At 36.7% G+C, this 24,205-nt stretch overlaps 1 protein-coding gene across 1 annotated transcript in view; it reads right to left on the bottom strand.

Moving 5' to 3' along the window:
• Window positions 1–24,205, bottom strand: part of DKK2 (dickkopf WNT signaling pathway inhibitor 2) — a 102,947-nt gene that overhangs the window by 28,593 nt on the left and 50,149 nt on the right. The gene's annotated exons all lie outside the window — the stretch shown is intronic.

The raw sequence follows: 24,205 nt of genomic DNA on the forward strand, positions 1-24,205 counted from the left end.
ACAGTGAGGCAACTTTGCATGTCTTCTCAATGGAAATTTTTTAATTCATAAATCAAGTAATAATGAACAAGACATAGTGTGCTAGATTTTAATGTTAATTATCTTTGAAAATAACAACTTACTGGAAATGTAACGGTTTTTATTTTTTCTTTTAATGTTATACTTATGCCCTCCCAAAGACTAGAGGCTGAGTGGCTGGCTTTTTTGCCTTTCTTCTTTACCCATATTTCTCTCCTATCCTTCCAAAGTCTGAAAGTAAAGTATTTGTGTGGCTAAAACTCTCTGAAGGTAAATGTAAGGTGAATATGTTTTAAAAAATAGACTCATCGCCAAGTATTATTCCATTGTATATATAAACCACATCTTTATCCATTCATCAGTTGACGGACATTTGGGTTTTTTTCCATAATTTGGCTATTGTTGAAAGTGCTGCTATAAACATTGGGGCCCATGCATCAGCATTCCTGTATCCCTTGGCTAAATTCCTAGCAGTGCTATTGCTGGGTCATAGGGTAGATCTATTTTTAATTTTGTGAGGAACCTCCACACTTTTTTCCAGAGTAGCTGCACCAGTTTGCATTCCCACCAACAGTGCAAGAGGGTTCCCGTTTCTCCACATCCTCTTCAGCATCTATAGTCTCCTAATTTGTTCATTTTAGCCACTCTGACTGGCGTGAGGTGATATCTTAGTGTGGCTTTAATTTGTCTTTCCCTGATGAGGAGTAACAGAAGACCATGGGGGATGGGAAGGGGAAAAAAGAAAGTTACAGAGAGGGAGGGAGGCAATCCATAAGCGACTCTTACATTCTGCGAACAAACTGAGGGTTGATGAGGGGTGCGGGAGAGGGGAAAGTGGTTGATGGGCATTGAGGAGGGCACCTGTTGGGATGAGCACTGGGTGTTGTATGGAAACCAATTTGACAATAAATTATATTTAATATAAAAAATATTGAAAAAAAAAGACTCATCACTGGCTTCACTTATTAGGCTCGTGCTTGAGATTTGGGGAGGTTTTACAGGGTAGGCAAAGGAACCACCACACCAGAGTGTGTCTATTGGACAATTGTTTTCCCTTGTGTAGAATCACACCCAATACATAGAATACAGCACCCATGAATTCACCACAACTCATCTTTTCACACCTAACAATACCAAGGGAGACGTAAACTATTCCTTTTTTCCAGTAAAGATCAACAATTATCCGACATATCACGGAAACCTTGGTGAAATTGCAGCTAAATCTAAATATGCCAAATGATCCTATTTTTGTCATAATCAGAAATACAAAGAGAGCAAATGAAAAACATTTCTTGGTGGTAAACCACTGCTATTAACTACAGAATACTGATAAAGAGAGAAACCCTACATTTAAGTTACCGCATAGCCCAGTGAAGAGGTAAGTGGATATTACCCTTCTGTGAAGCCCTCCTGCACCCCAGTCCCAGAAATAGAGCTCCCTCCCTGTTACCCGCTGCACTCAGTTCCCTTTATTGCCACATTTATCACAATCTCTTGTGGTTGTCTAGAAGTTTCCCTAAGGGCAGATAAGGTGTTTGGCTCATCTGTATATGCAAATTCATGATACAGTTTCTGGTGCATAGAAGAGAATCAGTGAATAATTATTGAATACAGGAATTCTGAAGATAATTTAATTTAGGGAGTAAGAGAATGTAGTCCAACTTTGTTAAGAGATACTCTACTAGCATTTTTAAAAGAAGCAAGAACTCTTCAAAAAAATGTAGCTGACCACTTCTATCGAAATCAAAGAACTGAGAATTTATTCACAATTGTCTGCATTGCAAAACTTTTTTGTAATTTTTAGGATCTAGGATAGAAATTACTGACAACATGATAATGTACATTAAAAGGTTTATTAAATATATAAATTATATATAGATTATATCACAGGGTCTTTGGAATGGATTGGTTTACTTTTACCTTTGTTGGGAGCTTTATTAACAAAGTATAATTATCCCCAATTCAAGCATATATAGTAATCACAGTCCTTTTTTAAAGGATCAAAATAGATGCAAACTCAAGATCTATGAGAATATTCCTGGATTACCCATTACCTATAATTTATAAGATTTGGAACTGTATTCAAGAAATAAGTGTGACATTGTGACTCTTAATCTCCCATTTATAACTCCCCCAAACCACACAAAAAAACTAAAAAAGCTAAAGTCCTACTACACTGAATATATATTATTATGCCCTGTGAAGAAAGCCTGAATTCATGAATGCATGCCTAGCATCATTTTTAAAGGTTATAGTTTGGTAAAACTTTAATTAACCAAAGAGGGAAAAATTATGCACTTGAGCACAGCTGCTTCTAATTTTTGTCATCCAGTTTAACCAATTGCGCTCCTACCTAATAGATTCAGTTTTCCTCATGTTCCCTCCATTCCGCAAATAAAACAAAATGAACAGAAAGGTTATTATTAAGAATTTAAGAGATGAAAAAAATGGCATTAAATACAGACGTAGGTTTACATTTCCTTTCTTAATAGTTGATCATATCAAGCAGGCATTATTTTCGAAATCCAAAAATATATGCCCAATTACTGTATTTCACTTTCTACAATCACAAGATGTCTTAAAAAAAGATTTTATTTGCCTTTGTGGGAAAATATTCCAAACATATAAAAGGGCTTTCCTGGTGGATTAGGAATGAAATATCCCAAGTCTCCACATCACAAAAATTCATTACATTAAGCTGTTTTTATGAGTGTCTGATTGCCTCACATAAGTTTATGTTCTTGATTGATCTCATTCTTCTTTCTCTGGGACTCTAGAAAATTGGTCTTCATGCTATTAAGAAATGACTGGTTTGCAGTACTCAGTGCAAGGAAATTACTCCTTTCCTTTTCATGTAAATCTCTTCATTTATCTTGGAAGTCTACTTGATTCTTTATGCCTAATTTTTCAAATGTTTCTTAAGAGGATGCGGAGATTAAGTAGGACCTAGACCACAATTTATAAGAAGTTCCCATAAGTAGCTTCATTACTAGAACAGAATGGTCACATTTTAATGGGAATTTTTTAAAACTTAATATGGTATGTGCTTAACAAAAAATAAGGTAAAAATTAAAAATATGAGCAAATTTATGGCAGTAGCAGTTTGCAAAACTGAAGGATATTGTAAAAAGTTATGGTTGGCAGAAGTTCACTCTTCTTTGTCTTAAACTTATTCATTCATTCAACAATTTCTTTTGTCCCTTGTGAAATCAGTTTGCCCTTCTTACCCTTGAGTGCAGAGTAGGAAAGGCAAATGAAGCTCATACACAATGAGCTCAAGTAATTTTTAAAATGTGATTTCTGAGTTTGCTCAACATGTCATCAATTTATGAAACAATTGGCTCACTGGCATGAAAACTGAACTGAGGGCATACAAGCTGAGACAAAAGGATAAAACTAGCTCTGTGCAGGAAGAACTTGGATATCTAGATATCCATGATAAATATATTTTATAAATAAGGATTCAAGTCTCATTAAATAAATGGCCAACTGGCCTTTTAAAACTCACTGCCTGAAATTTCCAAATGTTTTATATTGATGTTCATATTGTTATAAAATGTGTAAACTTGCCTTCATATCAGTTATAACTTATAATTAGGAAAAAAAATGCTTATAACTATTTAAATTATCTTTCCTATGAGTTTTAATAATAATGATTAATTAAATTATAAAAAACGAAATGGCCAGGTTTATATTTTTCCTCTTTTCTTCTTCCCTACTGGTTTGTTCATTCTATTGTCATTGGTCTGCTCTATGTAAGGTAAATGATTTAATCTATAGTCATTGTATGTTTATTTTTATTATAATTATGCATATTTATGGAATCCAAGTACTTCATTCTTTTTCTTTTTATATGAATTTTTCTCTTAAATTTTTTTTTAAGTTTATTTATTTATTTTGAGAAAGAGAGAATGAGGGAAGGGCAGGGGGGGGGGGGAGAGAGAACCAATCCTAAGCAGGTGCTGCACTGTCAATGCCGAGTCCCATGCAGGGCTCGAGCCCACGAACCACTAGATCATGACCTCAACTGAAATCAAAAGGTGGATGCTAAACTGACAGAGTTACCCGGGTGTCCCATGAATTTTTCTCTTTTGACCAATTACTATACGAAGAGATTAATTCCATTTAAATAATTCATGTATTTGTTAAAAGCGTAACTAATATTTTGATATTAATATAAACGTTTATATTAAGTGATAATTTTAGCTCCACACTACGTATGAGTCCTCATGCCATCTCACCTCCCCTTTCTCTGGAAAATTAAGAGTTGGCTAAATGTCTATGTGTTCTAAAGCAGTAAACCCAAACTCATTAAATCTTTCAGAAAAAAAAAAGTATTTTGAAGTTGTTGAAAAGTTGGTACATGTTGTGGGTTGTCTCTTTCACTAAATTTTTAGAGTTGAAAAATATTTAATATTAAATTACAGTAGCTATGTTTTAACACCATGTTAGTTTTCCTTAATTTTTAACCTTATTAAAATTTGTAAGATCTTAACATTTTCATAACAAAGTGGTTCTAGAATTCTGAGTCAAACAACCATATAACAACAAATTTTAACATGTTTTAACCTTGTAAGGAAATTTCAAACTGTTACATTTGCAACCACCAACAGCTTGTACTAAAAGAAAAGCAGAAAGTCTGTTAATAGTTAACAGTCACAGACTCTTTGTAAGCATTTCTTGTGCTTCTGACATGAACAATTTAATTATAACAATTTATAAAATAGATAAGAGTAAACCCCTTATGCAAATTTATAGGTATTCAAAATAGTTTAAAACGTTATCTATTGACAACAAGTTTCTCACATAATTCTGACGTCCCATTATTTCCCATAAAATTCAGACAAATACAAAGAAACAAGCTATGAATTATAGTAGTCCCCCTTTATCGACTGGGAATCTATTCCAAGACCCCCTGTGAATGTCTGAAACAATGGCTGTAGTACAGAACTCTATATATACTATGTTTTCCCTATACATACATATACAAACATAAAGTTTAATACATAAATTAGGCACAGTAAGAGGTTAACAATAATAACTGACAGTAAAATAGAACAATTATAACCATACTGTAATCAAAGTTAAGTGAATGTGCCCTCTCTCTCTGTCTCAAAATATCTTATTGTATTGTTCTCACACTTGTGATGACGTGATGAAGTGAGGTGAATGACATAAGCATTGTGACGTATTGGTAGGCTACTAATGACCTTCTGATGTATAGCCAGAAGGATCTATTGCTGGACTGGAGTTGAATGCTGGAAACTGATGGACGTTTAGGCTCTTTCCATAATTTGGCTATTGTTGAGAGTGCTGCTATAAACATCAGGGTACAAGTGCCCCTATGCATCAGTACTCCTGTATCCCTTGGATAAATTCCTAGCAGTGCTATTGCTGGGTCATAGGGTAGGTCTATTTTTAATTTTCTGAGGAACCTCCACACTGCTTTCCAGAGCGGCTGCACCAATTTGCATTCCCACCAACAGTGCAAGAGGGTTCCCGTTTCTCCACATCCTCGCCAGCATCTATAGTCTCCTGATTTGTTCATTTTGGCCACTCTGACTGGCGTAAGGTGATATCTGAGTGTGGTTTTGATTTGTATTTCCCTGATAAGGAGCGACGTTGAGCATCTTTTCATGTGCCTGTTGGCCATCTGGATGTCTTCTTTAGAGAAGAGCCTAAATGTCCATCAACTGATGAATGGATAAAGAAATTGTGGTTTATATACACAATGGAATACTACGTGGCAATGAGAAAGAATGAAATATGGCCTTTTGTAGCAACGTGGATGGAACTGGAGAGTGTGATGCTAAGTGAAATAAGCCATACAAAGACAGATACCATATGGTTTCACTCTTATGTGGATCCTGAGAAACTTAACAGAAACCCATGGGGGAGGGGAAGGAAAAAAAAAAAAAAAAGAGGTTAGAGTGGGAGAGAGCCAAAGCATAAGAGACTGTTAAAAACTGACAACAAACTGAGGGTTGATGGGGGGTGGGAGGGAGGAGAGGGTGGGTGATGGTTATTGAGGAGGGCACCTTTTGGGATGAGCACTGGGTGTTGTATGGAAACCAATTTGACAATAAATTTCATATATTAAAAAAAAAAATGAATGCTGGAAACTGAAAACAAACAAAGAAAACCAAAATAAAACAATGGATAAAGGAAAACTACAATACATAGCACAATAGTTAAAAGACCATAATGGAGGGGCACCTGGGTGGCTCAGTCGGTTAAGCGTCCAACTTCAGCTCAGGTCATGATCTCACGGTACGTGAGTTTGAGCCCCACGTCGGTCTCTGTGCTGACAGCTCAGAGCCTGGAGCCTGCTTCAGATTGTGTCTGTCTTCCTCTCTCTCTGCCTCTCCCCCACTCGTGCTCTAACTCTCTCTCTCTTAAAAATAAATAAACATTAAAAAAATATTTTAAAAGACCGTAATGGAGCTGGCTCCACCACCTGTAACACTGTATGATTTTGGGCAAGTTACTTCACCTCTCTGTGCATCTGTAAAATCTTACCCATGAGATTTTTTCTAAGAATGATGTGATGTGACATATATAAAGCACCCAGAACAATGTCTGGCACTTGATAGGTGCTGTGTTAACTACAGCTATTATTATTCTTGTCATCTGGTGAAGCTTGAGAAATTAAATCTATAGATAATCTCCAAGTCTTAGTTACCAAACCATTATTTTTTTTCCTCATCAAACAACTGGCTGGTTCTTAACCAGATGTCTCTGAATTGGTTGGGAAAACATGACATCTTTATTTTCCCTAAATTCTAACAACACGCCCTTCAGTTGTGAATGCATTGAATGGATCACAGTGGTATTAGTATCTGTGACTCTGTCAACAATAGAAATCACAGATATGTTCATATCACATTACAGTTATTTCTAGATCTCAGAATACTGTTTCTACTCATCACCATTTTAAAATCATGGTGGCTATTAAACCTAGATCTAGATCTTATTATTCAATATATAAACACATCACAATTTGGTTAATCATATTTCAATGCAATGATGTTTCTTTCAGTTCTACTATTTTATTTAAACACTATTCTGAGGGGCACCTGGGTGGCTCAGTTTGTTGAGCCACCGACTTCACCTCAGGTCATGATCTCGTGCCCGTGGGTTTGACCCTGGCATTGGGCTCTGTGCTAACAGCTCAGAGCCTGGAGCCTGCTTTGAATTCTGTGTCTCTTTCTCTCTCTGCCCCTCCCCTGCTTGTGCTCTGTCTCTCAAAAAATATAAGTAAATAAATAAATATTTAAAAAACATTAATTATTCTGAAAAGGAGTCCTTAAGTTACAGCAACCTGCCAAGGGGGTCTTGTATACTCAACCTACTGATCAAGTACTTGGATGGAGTGAGCTTTATTCTTTTTTCTTTCTGATTCTTAGATGAATGTACAAATACACAACATAATGACTAAAAGGGTGAGCAAATAAAAGGAAAAAAAGATGATCACAAGTACCAGTTTTCAAAATTGCTTTATTTTGAAATTTAAATTAAGAATACAAATTGAGGGGCACTCCAAATTGAGGGTGGCTCCATCTGTCGAGCCTCTGACTTTGGCTCAGGTTGTGATTTCACGGTTTGTGAGTTGCAGCCCTAAGTTGAGCTTGCTGTCATCATTGCAGAGCCCACTTCGGATCTTCTGTCTCTCTCCCCTCCTCTGCCCCTTCCCCTCTTGTGCTCTCTCTCTCTCAAAAATAAGTAAATCTTTAAAAAACAAAAGAAGAGGAAGAAGAGGAAGAAGGAGAAGGTGAAGGAGAAGAAGAATAAACATTGAATAGCCAGTGAGGAGCAAAAAGAAATTTGGAGACTAATAAGCAACCTGGTGTTGGTGAGTTGACTTTGGCAAACTAATGTAGTCAATTACTTAACCAAGCACTGATCTATCATGGTGTCCTGTGCAGGTGTTTTGTAGATGTGATTAACATCTATAATCAGCTGACTTTACAGAGATTATCCTGAGAAATGTGGGTGGGCCTCATCCAATCAGTTGAAAGGCCTTAAGAGCAAAACCCAAGGGTTTCCCAGAGAAGAAATTCTGCCCGAAGGCTGCAGTATCATTTCTGAGTTTCCAGCCTATGGATTTCAGACTTGTCAGGTCTACAAACATGTCAGCCAATTTCTTTCAAAATATACATAAATATAAATATATAGATCGATATGTTTCTGGTTAATATAGACTTATATGTTTATATCTATATCTAGATGGATAGATACAAAGATAGATACAGAAATATGGATATACCTCTATATCTATATTTTTATATATCCATAAACATATTGTATATCTCTCCTATTCTGTTTCTTTGGAAAACCCTAATTGATGTATGTTTATTACTACTCAACCAACTTGATTTAAAATAGAATAAAGGCAAAAAGAGAAAGCATTTTCTCTTCCATATTTTTCCTATAAGCCTTTGTCCTTTTGACTTTATGTCATATAATTTTATTTCTAGACATTTAAATAACACCTAAAAAGCAGTTTTAAGGGCGCAAAATAGAAATATACCTTTATCATGTTCTGTTACTATCCAGATAATTAATATTTCTTGGGTGGCTTTTTTGGAATAGCTAATAACCATTGTGTTAAAACTATGGTAAAATATCTTTTTGTGAGCCTAATTAGTTATTTTTAAATTTGGCAGAAATAAGTTTCCTAAAAATGTCAAAGCCAAGAGTTATGCAGGTCTTCCTAATTAAAAAGCAATAAAAACTATTTGAAACGCCCCACCAAAAGTAAGATTTAATGCATGTAACCTATTTCACTTGCTTTTGATCTTTTATATAATTCTTTCAATTTTCTTACAGAGAATATTAATACCACTGAGAAGTCCTTGATTGTATTTGAAGTCCAGTGATACATAAGTAATTTAAGATGTAAAAATAATTTGGGAAAGTCTAAAGGCTTTTAAGTACATAGTTTCAAATGAACTTACATTTAGATATTTGTAATAAGACATGGATAATTAACTTCAGGTTATGTAAGGTGATTGAAATTATGAAATAATGACTAAGTAGTAATTGAACACAATAATTTGCCAAAAAGCAGTAGCTAATATACTGACTCTAGTGTAAAGTTGCCTTTTATGACATAATATTCCTTCACTAAAGAAAAATAGCAAATGTTTCCAACCTTTGGAATCAGACTCTGAGTTTAAAGAAAAGCATGTAATTCATTCATTTTCTTCACAATGGAATTTACATGGGAATATGCATTACACGCCAAAATGTATGCAGCCTTACTCTCAACTCCAGTCACAAGAGCAGCAACTGAATAGCGACCTCGTCAATTTCCTGGGGGTTTTCTCATTAGTAGCTAACTCTCCATCCCTTCTGAATTTTCAGCCATTCTAATTTTCCCAAGAATGTACTTGTGTTTTTTATTTAAATCTCATCTGGTAGGAAGTAAACTAAATGTCTTGACCATTGTTCACAAATAGTCATGTTTGAAAGCACATATTGTAAGCCTCTGGGTTCTTTCTTTCTTTAGACAATATGCATGTTAATGAACAGCCTGCAAGTCATAAGTCTCTGGAGGCTGTCTCAGAACTACCAGGCTTTTCAGTCATAGGTTTCTGGTTAATAATAGATTGCAAGTGGAAGAAAAGATCACAATAAGGAACTGTCTTCAAAGAATTATCTTCATCGTTAGAGTCCATTTGTGTAGTACAAAAGTACACGAATTTTTTTTCTTTTAATTTTAAAGGAGGATTGCTGGTTTTGGGTTTTTTTTTTGTTTGTTTGTTTTTTGGTTTTTTTTTTAGCATTACCACCACTGACAGGGACAAAAATTGATGACAGGGAAGTATGTTGGTGGGCCCACTCATTCATTCATCCACTCACTCACACATTCAGCTAGTAAAATTGAGCACGTAAGCTACACAGGCACCTTGGGAGGCACTGGCTTCACAAGGGTGGAAGAAGACAAGCAATGTTTTCCTTGTGGAGCTTGCTGTTTGGTGGAGCAGAGATTAATAAATATGATAAACAGAGTTAAGTGCTCTGAGTCAATGTGGAAGTGCTGTAGAAGCACATAGCAAAAGAACCTCATCCAGATGAAGGGTCAGAGAAAGTTTTTCCAAAGAAGTGATATTTGAGCTGGGATCTGAAGGATGCCTAGCAGTTAACTAGCTGAAGGGAGAGCCACGCTAAGGAAAAGTTCCAGAAAGTGGAAATGGTTTGTGTAAAGTCCCTGCAGCACAAGACAGCATGGCAGAAAAAGAACGGGGTGTCCCAAGGGATGAGAGCAAGGTGGTGACCGAGATGAGGCTTACTAAGACTTCATTGGTTTATTGTAGAAGAAACAGGAAGTCACACACAGGATTTTGAAGAGGATGGTGACGCAATGCCTGGCACTTAATAGAGTTGACAAATACTTGTTAAAAGAAAGAAAGAAGAGAAGGAGGGTGGGAGCAAGAGGGAAACATCAAAGAGACAGAGTCAGCAGCATAAGATTTGGATTTATCTAGGTCAGCTAGAGCTCCCATCCACTGTGTGCCTCCTCAACTTTTCCCAGAGCTTGTCTCATTTTGGTTTCTACCATCATTTTTGTAGATAGGTATAAGACCTATCTACAGATAGTTAAATAGCTTGCTTAAGGTGATATAACCAGTTCTTATATCCATCCTGTCTCCAGCATATTAGTATATGTGTTTGTATATGTATCATTTTCTATCTCTCCACCCAGACGGGTCTTGATTGTGATTGCGATTTAAAGAGTCTAGGGGCACCTGGGTGGCTCAGTCGGTTAAGTGTCCAACTTCAGTTCAGGTCATGATCTCGCGGTTTGTGAGTCTGAGCCCCGTGTCAGGCTCTGTGCTGACAGCTTGGAGTCTGGAGCCTGCTTTGGATTCTGTGTCTACCTCTGTCTCTCTGCTCCTCCCCTGCTCATGCTCTGTCTCTCTCTCTCAAAAATGAATAAACTTAGAAAAAACTAAAAAAAAAAAAAAAGATTTAAAGAGACTAAACACTGGGGCCATGCTTTATATTCTTAAGACTATTGTGAATATATTTACTTTTAATTCAAGTTGGTGTGAAACACAGTGTGCCCAACATGCATAAAATGGACTGCATAATGAGGTAATTGATTTTTCATTTTCCATATGGCTTTCTGGGCAGTTTGGCTTTGGATGTATTGGCAAGCTTCCTAAGCTGTTGTCACACATGGGATTTACAGAAAATTGAAAAGCTGGCTCTGGTTGTAGTTCCTTCAGGTTAAGAAAAAGGAGTTAATATTATTGACTCCCCCGTTGAAGAGAAGATAAAAAGACACTCCCTCAAGATATATGGTCATATTCTTCCTCCCTTTCCCACGTTGCCAATTTGGATTTCACAGAAGCATAACTGGTCAACGTAGAGATACTCCTGGAGTAAAACAAAACTACTCAAGAAGAAATTCAAGCATTTGACCTAAAACAAATCCCAGTTCCTTTCTGGAATTAAGTTCAGTGCTAGGTTCCTGGAGAATAAGGCTATGCATTTTTTTTTTAGGAGTCAATTACCCCTAAAGAAGGAGTTTCATTATCTTTGCTTAGAGTTGAGTGCTGGCTTCCCTCACCCTGCCTCTGCTAAAAATTTTAGCCTCCAGTTTGGGACCCCTGTCTTCTCTCTTGTCCCACATGGCCCAGGTCATCCCAGGTACTCCCACTTCTCCTTCAGGACTATTTTCCTGGGCTTCTCACTCTTAGGACCTATTCTGTCAGCAGTGCTGATGCCCTTTTTTCCTCACCTCTCCCTTCCCATGCTTTCCCCCCCTCCCCCCCCCCCCCGGAAATTCAGCCCCAAGCTGACTCCAGAAATTAAGAAGTTTTACTCTGAGAATCAATTATATAACTTGTATCAAGTATAGTAAGTGGGCCCTGGGGGAAGAAGGAATATGTTTCCCCTGTGATATATTTTCACCATCTCTGTTGCTTTCTGGTCCTGAGCTATACCACCTTTGAAAGCTTTTGACAGTTACTTTGAATGCTTGCTTCAGGTGAGAGAAATATTCCACCGCTTTCCAAACTAAAGAATGCCTGGAGGAAAAAAACAACTTGGAATGACTCATAGAGGCACAGGAAAGGAGCTGACAAAAGAAGGCACGGAATCCTTGAGAGCACAGAAACATCCCCAGGAGTTCAGCTTGGTTAGAAATATCCCCCACCCTCATAATTCCTACCTTCCTCTCAGCTCCACTGTGTGGGACTCGACCCCAGGGACAGAAGACCTGGAGAACTTCCTGTGTCTACTCTAGAGCTGGCTGCAGAACAGAGGAGGGAGATGCTTACCATACAGTTTCAGAGATATTATGAGTTGGATAGAATTTTATGAAAATCCAGCCACTGTGATTATTTTCCTCAGAACGTGTATTTTTGAGTTTGGGTCAAACTTTAATGTGCTCTAGCCAGGTGGCTTGAGTTTGGAAGCCCGGTTCTACCACTTTTCTGATGCACGACCTGTAACAGTTAATTTAGCCTTACTTTTCACATTTATAAAATAGGGACATTACTGCTATCTACTTTACATGGCTATTGTGAGGATTGAATGAATCAGTGGACGTAAAGAAATGAAAACATTTTCTGGCACTTTATAGGAGTGTTAAATTAAGAATGTAAATAAAAATTTTGGAAGCCCTCTATGTGTATAACTGCAAGTATCCAACCGGAGTCCATTTAGAAAAGAGTAATGGTTATCTATCTTTGCCATTATCTCTCTGAAGATTCAGGGAGATGATGTATATGAAAATCTCAGCGAAGTGCTTAGCAAAGAGCAGGTATTCAACAGTCACTATTATTATTACTATTCTCACCAACATCAATATGATCATCATGTATTTATTACATTATTACTAGTTTGTCAATTGCTATATCAGCACAGGGCCTGTTGGACCCATAGCATGTGTCAGGATTGTGGCAAAACTAGTATTGATTATCATTGGAAAAATCTTGAATCAAGACAGCGCAGTTCCAAAATTGCAAGTCAACGCCTCATACCCATATGGCTAGTTTGTACCTAAAGAGGGGGAAACATGGCCACAATTTACATCCAGGAGTGTTTCTTAGGAAATCTTACTGTTAACTGCAACTGACTACTTCTTTGAGAAGGGACTGAAAAAATAAAGGTTTTCAAATAATGCAACAATTTAGAAACAGGAAGAGAAAGGAATCAAATAGCTGTTGTTATGTTTCAACCTTTTAAAATACCAAATTAAGTTTTGTTTTGCTTTACAGAAGTAAACATTTGTTTGGGTGGCCATCTTAGAACCTATTCTAGCACTGACTTTTGTCACAGTGCATAAACATTTTCTTGCTTTGTGTTTTCTCTGGGTAAACATATTGAGAATGTGATTTTCCGTATGCACCCTGTCATTTGCATGGCATTGAGGGATTGGATTTGTCTGAGATATGCAAGATCCCTGAGTCAGGATAAACTCAGCCACTAACTTTCTAAGCGATACTGAGCTATTCCCTCCAGATATCTTTTCTTTGTCTCACAGATTTCTTTCTCCTAAAAGAAAACCGTGTTATGTTAGTCCTCATGCGTTCTATATTATTAAAGCTATCATAACTGCAAGGTTCCATTTAATATATTTCAAAAATAATTATTAAAAAACTTACATCTATACTCTTTAATGCTAAAGGAGGAAAAGAACAAAACATTAATGGCACACTGATGAGACAGAGCAGAGAAACTCTTGCTCCCAAAATCATCAAACCCAAGGACATGTTCACAACTACCTATAATGTAGGCCAGACCACATAAATGTTAAGCGATGCTTTAAAGTCTTCTGGAAAATAATGCCTTAACTATAGTCACTCTAAATGCAGAGTATGAATGATGCTGTTATTACTTATTTCTACCGTCTTCCATCTATTTTATAGTGTTCTTTGATCCATTCTTTGCATTATTCTTGTCTGAAAGTAATATTCTTGATATGCTTAATAAGGAGACCCCTCCTTTGTTCCTAGATGCTGTGGCCGCTGATCAACAAAAGCCATTGAAAGACTTAATCCTTGAAGCTTGGCACCACATCAGTCTGGAAGTAGTTTACATGCAGAGTCCCTTGGAGTAAATACTCATTAGAGGTTCTGTTGGCTCATTTGGTCACCCACATTTTGCAGTGGGTGGCCCGGTTGGTATCCTCATTATTTTATTTTCCACCCTTGAAAAAAATCCAGATGTAGCAACCTGAGACTACTTTCTTCAGTACTCTGAATCTATTGTGATGGAGTGTCCGTTCATTTGTGATGCTAGTTAATAGGTACAAAGAAGTAAGTGCCTCAGGCTGGTAATGCTATAATAATTTTTTTGCAATATACCCTTTTCAGTGCAACCTCCTGAAATGCAATCTGATCACTTCAAGGATAATTCACTAGTGATTTCTCACACCTGAGAATTTAAAAAATTGTGTCACCTCCCTCCCTCACTCCCTCCCTCCCTCCCTCTCTCTCTTTCTTCCCTCCCTCTCCTTTTCACCCCCATCTTTACATCGATGAACAAACCAGTTCACAGAAGCAAAATTCATCAAAGTGATTCACAAATTCCAGAGGAAAACTCCTGCTTTTTCACTTACTACCTAGATAGATCTTTACTATGTAACGCTTCTTGATTTGTACTTGGATCAGAGAAACAGTTTCTATAAAGCCATCCTTCTAGATTTAGCAATGAAGCTTTTCAAGAAGAAACAATCAATTCATGTTTCTTGACTGCCTATTAAGTGAAAAGCAAAGTGCCTTAAAATATAAGTAGGGCAAACATGTCTTCTTCCAACAGAGCTTGCATTCTTGTTATAAAGCCAACATAAATAAGTTGGTACTTTTTCCTCATGATTATTTTGAGCATCTGCAAAATACTTATAATAATATCTACTGGATGAGCTATTTATTAATACATGTACTCAAATATTAACATATATAAAGTTCCTAGAACATTGCTGGCTTGTTTTATAGGTACTGATATAAGAGAAGCTATCGCATTCTTCTTGTATGAATTAGCATCAATTTTCCATAAGAAAACATGTAAAGGTTTTGATTTTAGAAACTATAAAACTCTAAGATTTTTTTCTTAATTTACCCGTGGATGATAGGAAATGCAGAGGAGATAGGGTGTTGGACAATGTATGACCACCTAATAGACATTGGGCATTATATTGTATATTTGCATCCATTATCGCACTTAATACTCAAAGTGCCCATGAAAGGCACATACTGATTTCTCTGTTGTGAAAAAAAAAAAAAAGACAACTAAAAAGTGGGCCAAAAAAAATTAAATAAAGAGCCAGGATGTGAGGGCAAGTTCATCTGGCTCAAAAAGTCACATTTTTCTCATTCCTCAAGTTCTGGTCAGACTGCTTAATACTGTTTTCTTCAAAGACAGGAAGACTGTAGGAAGCACGCTGTCATCTTGTGCAAAGTTGTACAGTATCATGGATTCTAACTGCTGGTAAGATTTAATGACTGTGGAAAAAAAAAACCAGCAAGGTATCCTCCTGTGCACCATAAATAGGCCACTCCATGGTAAATTACACACTCGTGACTTATCCTAGAAGGGGCCCCATGTCGTGGTTGGACAGTGTTGCTGACCGAAACCATAAGGGCTCGCACGTGTTCAGGATCTGTTCTGTTAAGTGTGTCACACACTCAGCTAATGCTGTGCTATTCCCAGCCTTACTACCAACTTACACTCACCGTACTTGTGCACAGATGCACTTCTGTCTTTCTCATCCGTCATAGTATCCAGATGTTTGTTTGTTTGCTAAACCTTGACATTTAACCATGTAAGACTTTGATAAATGGTCAAATAGATTCATAAGGGGATAATTCATAAAAATAGTCACTTTAATTTATTATCATAAATCTTAAATCACTCATCCACAGACCTACACATAAAATTTCATTCTGCTGCATGTATTTTGGTTTCTGCTACACCAGTCTATATTAAAGAAAGCTTCTCTCATCTGGAATGCTATATGAACTCTGAAATAGTTTTAATTTTAGCATGACAATTGCTGTACAGCTACACATGTTCATTTTGTTTCAATGTGATTTGAAACTCAGCACATTCTGAGGCACTAGGATTCATTTCAACTTAGACTATATGGTTGTGTATCTACAGTACCTATACATCTACACATTTACATATATAGATATATACCTCAAGACATAGTTATGTGCACATATATAAACATTATACCTGTCTATATGTTATCACAAAGTAAGTTTAAATGTTTAGGCTTGAACCTTCTAAGCTTAAACTTTTTAACTTTTCTGCATGTTATATCCTATTAAATAATGCATGACATCTGCTTAAATACAAAGTGAAGCCAATGGATGAAGTGTAATTTGACTTTTACTCAGCATTACACGATATATCATATCAGAAGTATAACAAGTATAACAAGTCATAATTTTGGACACAAGGAATTTGACTTTTTTTTTAACGTTTATTTATTTTTGAGACAGAGAGAGACAGAGCATGAACGGGGGAGGGTCAGAGAGAGGGAGACACAGAATCCGAAACAGGCTCCAGGCTCTGAGCTGTCGGCACAGAGCCCGACGCGGGGCTCGAACTCACGGACCGCGAGATCGTGACCTGAGCGGAAGTTGGCCGCTTAACCAACTGAGCCACCCAGGCCCCCCCGAATTTGACTTTTCTATTCTAGATGATTGACTGTGATTAAATAAGATAACTCTATGCTAAATTCTTCGTAAATAAGTTCATAGGACATTTATTTATCCATCAACAAGCTTGTTAAACAGATTCTATGCGTAAAGGCAAATAAATGTGCTGTGGTACTGTTGCTATTTTCAATAATGCTACCAAAAATAACGAGGTGCTACATGCCAGGTAGTACACAGGGCACTTGGAAAATCCTAAGATATATGAGAGGTAGTCCAGACCATCATGAAGTTTATTATCTAATATTATTAAATTAACAGTCTACCAATTTTCTTGAAAAAAAACACACACATACATGGTTTCATTTTATCCTTATCACAACAATATGAGGAAAATGCTATTATTATCTCCCCACTCAAAGATGACAAGTGACATGAACAAGAATTCAATCCAGGTCAGGACTCCAAGTCCTGTACATGTTGCTCAATTGAAATCACAATTGTGTGAAAAATATCTGCTCATAATTTTGCCAATGCAGCATATAATAATTGAAAAATTATTTAAATGAATAAAGAAATTGTGGTTTATATACACAATGGAATACTATGTGGCAATGAGAAATAATGAAATATGGCCTTTTGTAGCAACGTGGATGGAACTGGAGAGTGTTATGTTAAGTGAAATAAGTCATACAGAGAAAGACAGATACCATATGTTTTCACTCTTATGTGGATCCTGAGAAACTTAACAGAAGACCATGGGGGAGGGGAAGAAAAAAAAAAAGGTTAGAGTGGGAGAGAGCCAAAGCATAAGAGACTCTCAAAAACTGAGAACATGGGGCGCCTGGGTGGCTTGGTCGGTTAAGCGTCCAACTTCGGCTCAAGTCATGATCTCACGGTCCGTGGGTTCGAGCCCCGCGTCGGGCTCTGTGCTGACAGCTCAGAGCCTGGAGCCTGTTTCGGATTCTGTGTCTCCCTCTCTCTCTGCCCCTCCCCCGTTCATGCTCTGTCTCTCTCTGTCTCAAAAATAAATAAACGTTAAAAAAAATTTAAAAAAAAACTGAGAACAAACTGAGAGTTGATGGGGGTGGGAGGGAGGGGTGGGTGGGTGATGGGTATCGAGGAGGGCACCTTTTGGGATGAGCACTGGGTGTTGTATAGAAACCAATTTGACAATAAATTTCATATTAAAAAAATTATTTAAAGTGTTGATTGACTCTGCTGTTATCAGTCAGCCTATATGGGGGAAATGGATAGAATCAGAGTATAGCAAAGGAACTGTCAGCACAGAGCCTGGACTGGGGGCTCAAACTCACCAATCCAGAGATCGTGACCTGAGCCAAAGTTGGACACTTAGCCGATGGAGCCACCCAGGTGTCCCTGGCCTGAATTTTTTCAAAAGTGAACTGAATTAGCAACAAAATTATTGTGATTTCAGGCTGACAAATTATGCAAACAAATATTTTTAGCTTTTATTGGGAAAATAAAGATTTTTCTTATCAACCACTACATTTTATCCATTATTCAGTCTAAAATCTTAAAAAGCAATTACACAAATGAAAACATTCTTCCATCCTATTTAAAGCCTAAATCTTTAAAGGTTTTTGGGAGGTGTTGTGAGTATAGGGTCCAGGTACAAATAGGCATCTTTCCACTGCATTCAAATTGTGTTACCTTGCATTTATTCCCTTTGTATTTGAATCTCCTACTTTTTGAACCAAAATGTCAAAACTGGTCTATCATCCCCCAAACAGAGGAGCCCTGTTTTCTTGACACCAAATCTTTGTTAGGGTAATCATCTTCACTGTCCTTTGCATCCTTCATGGTCTTTAACTATCTGAAATCCTGTCTCCACTTTGAAGTTTACTGCAAAGCCCATCTTCATTGCTCAGTGATACTTTCCCACATCCATTCCCAACCAAAGAGACTTTTCCTCTTCACTGAACTATTTTTGTTTTTAACCATCATTTATCATTCATTCCCTTTATATGGCACATATTTAACATATTTATGTTTTAGGTATATTCTCATGTCTTCAGGTAAATTATAAATTCTTGGACACCAAAACTTACAATTTTTTTTTCTTTAGGGTTATAACAGCAATTAGGGCAATTTTGATATACTCAATAAATACGGGGCAAATCAATGAATTATTATCAACAATTTCAACACAAATATCACTCTAATGGCACATTTTGTAATTCTTATATTACAACCTACACAATAAATATTCAAAACCTTATTCAAAAGTGAAGATCTGACTACTTTGTTCAGGGAGGAAGAGAGAGAAGGACAGTGGAAGGTACAGGATCTGTTCGCATATGTTCCTGTTCTCATCACCACTTTTGTTGACTGGAAAGTCTCCTGTGCCTCATTCCCTAGTTTCTGGGCTTCCTAATATGGCAGAACAGGAATAAACCAAGACTAATTGGTGCTGTTGACACCGGGTACATTGTATAACAAAGGGAGGACTAAAATGTACTATTTGTTTCCTTCTCTCTTTTGCACATTAATAAACATGACAACTACGAAAGTACATAACTGGACCAGTAATATGCTGGTGTGGTTATTTTGTAAATATGGAAGAAAATGTAAATTTATGCCTTCCATGTACATGTTGAGCATCCAACTTCATAGCATAAAGGTGCCAAAACCTTAGTCTACACAAAGAAAAGCCAGCCACAATGAGATTATGTAGAGTATGTTAAGCAGTAGCCAAAAAGAAAGGAGGATGGGAGGAAAGAGAATCATTTTTGGGCAATCAAAAAAATTCAATGGAGAAAGGATAGTGTTTTCAATAAGTGGTACAAAGCAATTGGATATCCATGGGGGGAAAAATAATAGCCTTGACCAAAATCTCACACCTTATACAAAATTAAAAAAAAAAATTAATGTTTACTTACTTTTGAAAGAGAGAGACAGGTTATAAGCAGGAAGGGGAAGAGAGAGAGGGAGACACAGAATCCCAAGCAGGCTCCAGGCTCTGAGCTGTCAGCACAGCCCAACATGGGGCTTGAACCCACAAGCCATGAGGTCATGACCTGAGCTGAAATCGGACACTTAACAGACTGAGCCACCAGGAACCCCTCCACCTTATACAAAATTTAACTCAAAATGAATCACAGATTTCAATGTAATTATAAAACTATAAAACTTCTAAGAAAAACAAAAGCAGGAGAAATCTTTGAGATCTAGGACTAGGCAAAGAGTTCTTAGACTTGACCAAAACATAATTCCCAGAAAGAAAAAAAATGATAAATGGACATCATCAAAATTTTTAAAACTCTGTTCTATGAAATTCAAAGACAGGTGACAGAGTAGGAGAAAATGTGAAAATTACATCTGTGGCAAAGGTCTAGTACACAGAGTATATAAAGAACTCTCCAGGGGCGCCTGAGTGGCTCAGTTGGTTAAGCATCCGACTTTGGCTCAGGTCATGATCTCAGGGTTCCTGGGTTCAAGTTCGGCGTCGGGCTCTGTGATGACAGTTCAGAGTCTGGAACCCACTTAGAGTTCTGTGTTTCCCTCTTCTGCTCACTCTCTGTCTCTCTCTCTCTCTCAAAAATGAATAAACATTTAAAAAAAAGATTTTTTTAAAAGAACTCTTAAAACTCAATAATAAACAGGCAAACAATTCGATTTGAGAGTAGGCAAAAGACATGAAGAGGCATTTCACCTAGGAAAACATACAGATGACAGAATGCATCTGAAAAGATATTCAACATCTTTAGTTCTTAGGGAATTGTAAATTAAAACCACAATGAACTGGGTGCCTGGGTGGCTCAGTCAGTTAAGTGTCCGAATTTAGCGTGGGTCATGATCTCACTGTTTGTGAGTCTGAGCCCCGCGTGTGGCTCTGTGCTGACAGCTCAGAGCCTGAAGGCTGCTTTGGATTCTGTGTCTCCCTCTCTCTCTCTGCCCCTCCCCCACTTGCGCTGTGTCTCTGTCTCTCAAAAACAAATAAATGTTAAAAAAATTAAAAAAAAAATAACGAGATATCAGCACACACCTATCAGAATGGCTAAAATTTTTTTTAAAAATTAGTGACAGTACCAAATATTGGTGAAGATGCAGAGAAAATGGATCACTCACACATTGGTGATGGGAATTTAAATGGCACGGTACTTGGGAAAATAGTTTAGCAATGTCTTTAAAAGATAAAAATGCAACTGTCATATGACCCAGCAATTATACTCCCGGGCTTTTATTTCAGAGAAATGAAGACTTCTGCTTATACGAAAACCTGGGTACAAGTGCTTACACAGCAATTGTGATAAAATTTTACCATTTGAACCATGTTTAAGTGTGTAGTTCAGTGACATAAAGTACATTCGCAGTATTGTGCAACCATTGCCACTATCCATTTCCAGAATTTTTTCATCATCCCAAATAGTAACTCCATTCGCACTAAACAAGAACTCCCCATCTTCCTCTCCCCTTCAATCCCTGGTAACCTCTACTCTCCTTTTTCTCTCTAGGAATTTGCCTATTTTAGGTAATCCTGTAAGTGGAATCATACACTACGTGTCCTGTTGTTTCTGGCTCATTTCATATAGCATAATGTTTTCAAGGTTCATCCATGATGTAGCCTGTATCAGAATTTCACTCTTTTTTAAGGCTGAATAATATTTTATGCTATGCATGTACTACATTTTGTTTACCCATTTATATGTTGGTGTACATTTGAGTTGTTTGTACCTCTTGGCTATTGGAAATAAAGTTGCTGTAAACATTGGTATGCAAGTATCTGTAGCAGCTTTATTCTTTTTTTCATATTTTAATTAAAATATTTTATTATAAAGACTATCTAATACAAAGAGATTATATAAAATTATAATGTTGTATATTATATAACACATAATAATTTTAAATAAAATTATGGTATGTATATAAAAAGAATATAATTTAATGCCATATGCCTGTTAACCCAGACTCAATAATTATCAATTTAAGGACCATTTTGTTTCATCTATATCCATACTTATCTTTCTAGATTTCATTTTGAAGCAAATCCCGGTCTGCATATAATTTTATCCAGAAATAGTCACTACATATACCTAAAAGACAGAGTCTTAAAAACAATAATACCATTACCACACTAAAAAACTAAACTTAATATTAGCAAACTCCACAGTTCATGTTCAAATATTGCCAGTTGTCTCAAGTTGTTCAAATCAAAAGACCAAAAGATTTCACATATTGTAATTGGTAGATATGTTTTTTATGTCTCTCAATTTTAAATGATTATTTTTATTTCCTTTACAATTTATATGTTAAAGAAACAGTCATTTGTTTGAGTTCATGACATTTTGAATTTTGCTGTGGAATCATACAACAAGAATCTCTCTGACTCTTGTATTTCCTGAAACCTGGAAGTTTAGATCTATGGACCTAATCATATTTAGATTATATTTCCTTGCAAAAATACTTCAGAGGTAGTTTTATGTATTTCCATGAGGAAGCATTGATGCCTCTCAAACATGTATTAATTATCTAAATCCATCAACTCATTAAGGACTGCAAAATGGTGGTATTCTAATTATATCTCTTTCACTTAACAAGTTAGAACATAATTATGAGGAGAAACTTCTCAAGACATATTTGGTTACCCTGGGATTCCGTTGGTACAAGAAAAGGTGGATAAATTCATTCTGTATTAACCAGCTTTCAAAATAATGAATTGGTGACCTTGCATCTTCCAAAGGTAAACAACGACTTTTCTTTCTTTTCCCCCTTTGTATTGTCTCTTGTTTTTTTTTTTTTTAAAGAACCTTAATGACCTACATATTTAATCATATTTTATGTATTTTAATTCATTAGTCAGCGGGAGATCTTTCTTTCTTTCTTTTATTTATTTATTTATTAACTTGTTTTATTTTTTATTTTTTTAAAATTTACATCCAAATTAGTTAGCATATAGTGCAACAATGATTTCAGAAGTAAATTCCTTAGTGCGCCTTACCCATTTAGCCCATACCCGCTCCCACAACCCCTGCTGTAACCCTCAGTTTGTTCTACATATTTATGAGTCTCTTCTGTTTTGTCCCCCTCCCTGTTTTTATATTATTTTTGTTTCCCTTCCCTTATGTTCATCCATTTTGTCTCTTAAAGTCCTCATATGAGTGAAGTCATATAATTTTTGTCTTTCTCTGACTAATTTCACTTAGCATAATACTCTCCAGTTCCATCCATGTAGTTGCAAATGGCAAGATTTCATTCTTTTTGATTGCCGAGTAATACTCCATTATATATATATATATATGTATGTATATATATGTATGTATATATATACATATATATATATATACATACATATATATATATATATATATACCACATCTTCCTTATCCATTCATCCATCGATGGACATTTGGGCTCTTTCCATACTTTGGTTATTGTTGATAGTGCTGCTATAAACATGGGGGTGCATGTGTCCCTTCGAAACAGCACACCTGTATCCCTTGGATAAATGCCTAGTAGTGCAACTGCTGGGTTGTAGGATAGTTCTATTTTTAGTTTTTTGAGGAACCTCCATACTGTTTTCCAGAGTGGCTGCACCAGCTTGCATTCCCAAGCAGCTTTATTCTTAATTGACAAAAATGGGAAACAAACCCAGATGTCTTTCAACGGGTAAATTGTTAAACAAACTGGTATTCCATACCATGAACTATTACCCAGCAATGAAAATATAAACTATTAATACACACAACAGCTTCTTAATGAAGTTCCAGAGAATTATGTTGAGTCAGAAAAGCCAGTCTCCAAATATTATATAGTGCATGAATCCATTTAAGGAACATTCTTTTTTGTTTAAACGTTTTATTTATTTTTGAGAGAGAGAGAGAGAGAGAGAGAGAGAGAGAGAGAACTAGTGGGGGAGGAGCAGAGAGAGAGAGAGAGGGAGACATAGAATACGAAATAGGCTCCAGGCCCTGAGCTGTCAGCACAGAGCCCGATGCAGGGCCAAACTCGTGAACCCCGAGATCATGACCTGAGCTGAAGCTGGACACTTAACTGACTGAGCCACTCAGGTGCCCCTGTTTATGAAACATTTGTAAAGTGACAAAATTAGGGCAGGAGAGAAGTATCCGGGACTATAAAAGGCAACATGATAGATAATTGCAGAATGGAAATGTTTTGTATCTTGACTCACATCAATGTCAAACCCTGGTTGTATTGCACTATACTTCTGCAAGATGTTACCACTGGGGGATACTTGGCAAAAGGTCCACTGGATCTCTCTATGTCACTTATTACAATCGCATGTGATTCTACAATATCACGTTTAACCAAAAGAAAGAAAGAAAAGAGAGAGGGAGAGAGAGAGAGAAAGGGAGAGTGGCAAGGAGGATGGAAGGAAGGAAAGAAATCTCAGTCAGATATACAAATATACAAATTCAACCTGAGTCTCTGATGGGGACACAACCTGAGCCGTTAGCTAAGTCTCCTCCCCTTCACCCCCTAATGGAGGCACTGTGTGAATTTTAAGAACTTCCCATAATGGAAAGGGTGGTGACTCAGATTCAGTTTAATACCCGCAGTGTATTGCACACAGTACAATTATAAAA

Source organism: Panthera uncia, chromosome B1, assembly GCF_023721935.1.
Source record: "Panthera uncia isolate 11264 chromosome B1, Puncia_PCG_1.0, whole genome shotgun sequence".
NCBI lineage: Eukaryota > Metazoa > Chordata > Mammalia > Carnivora > Felidae > Panthera > Panthera uncia.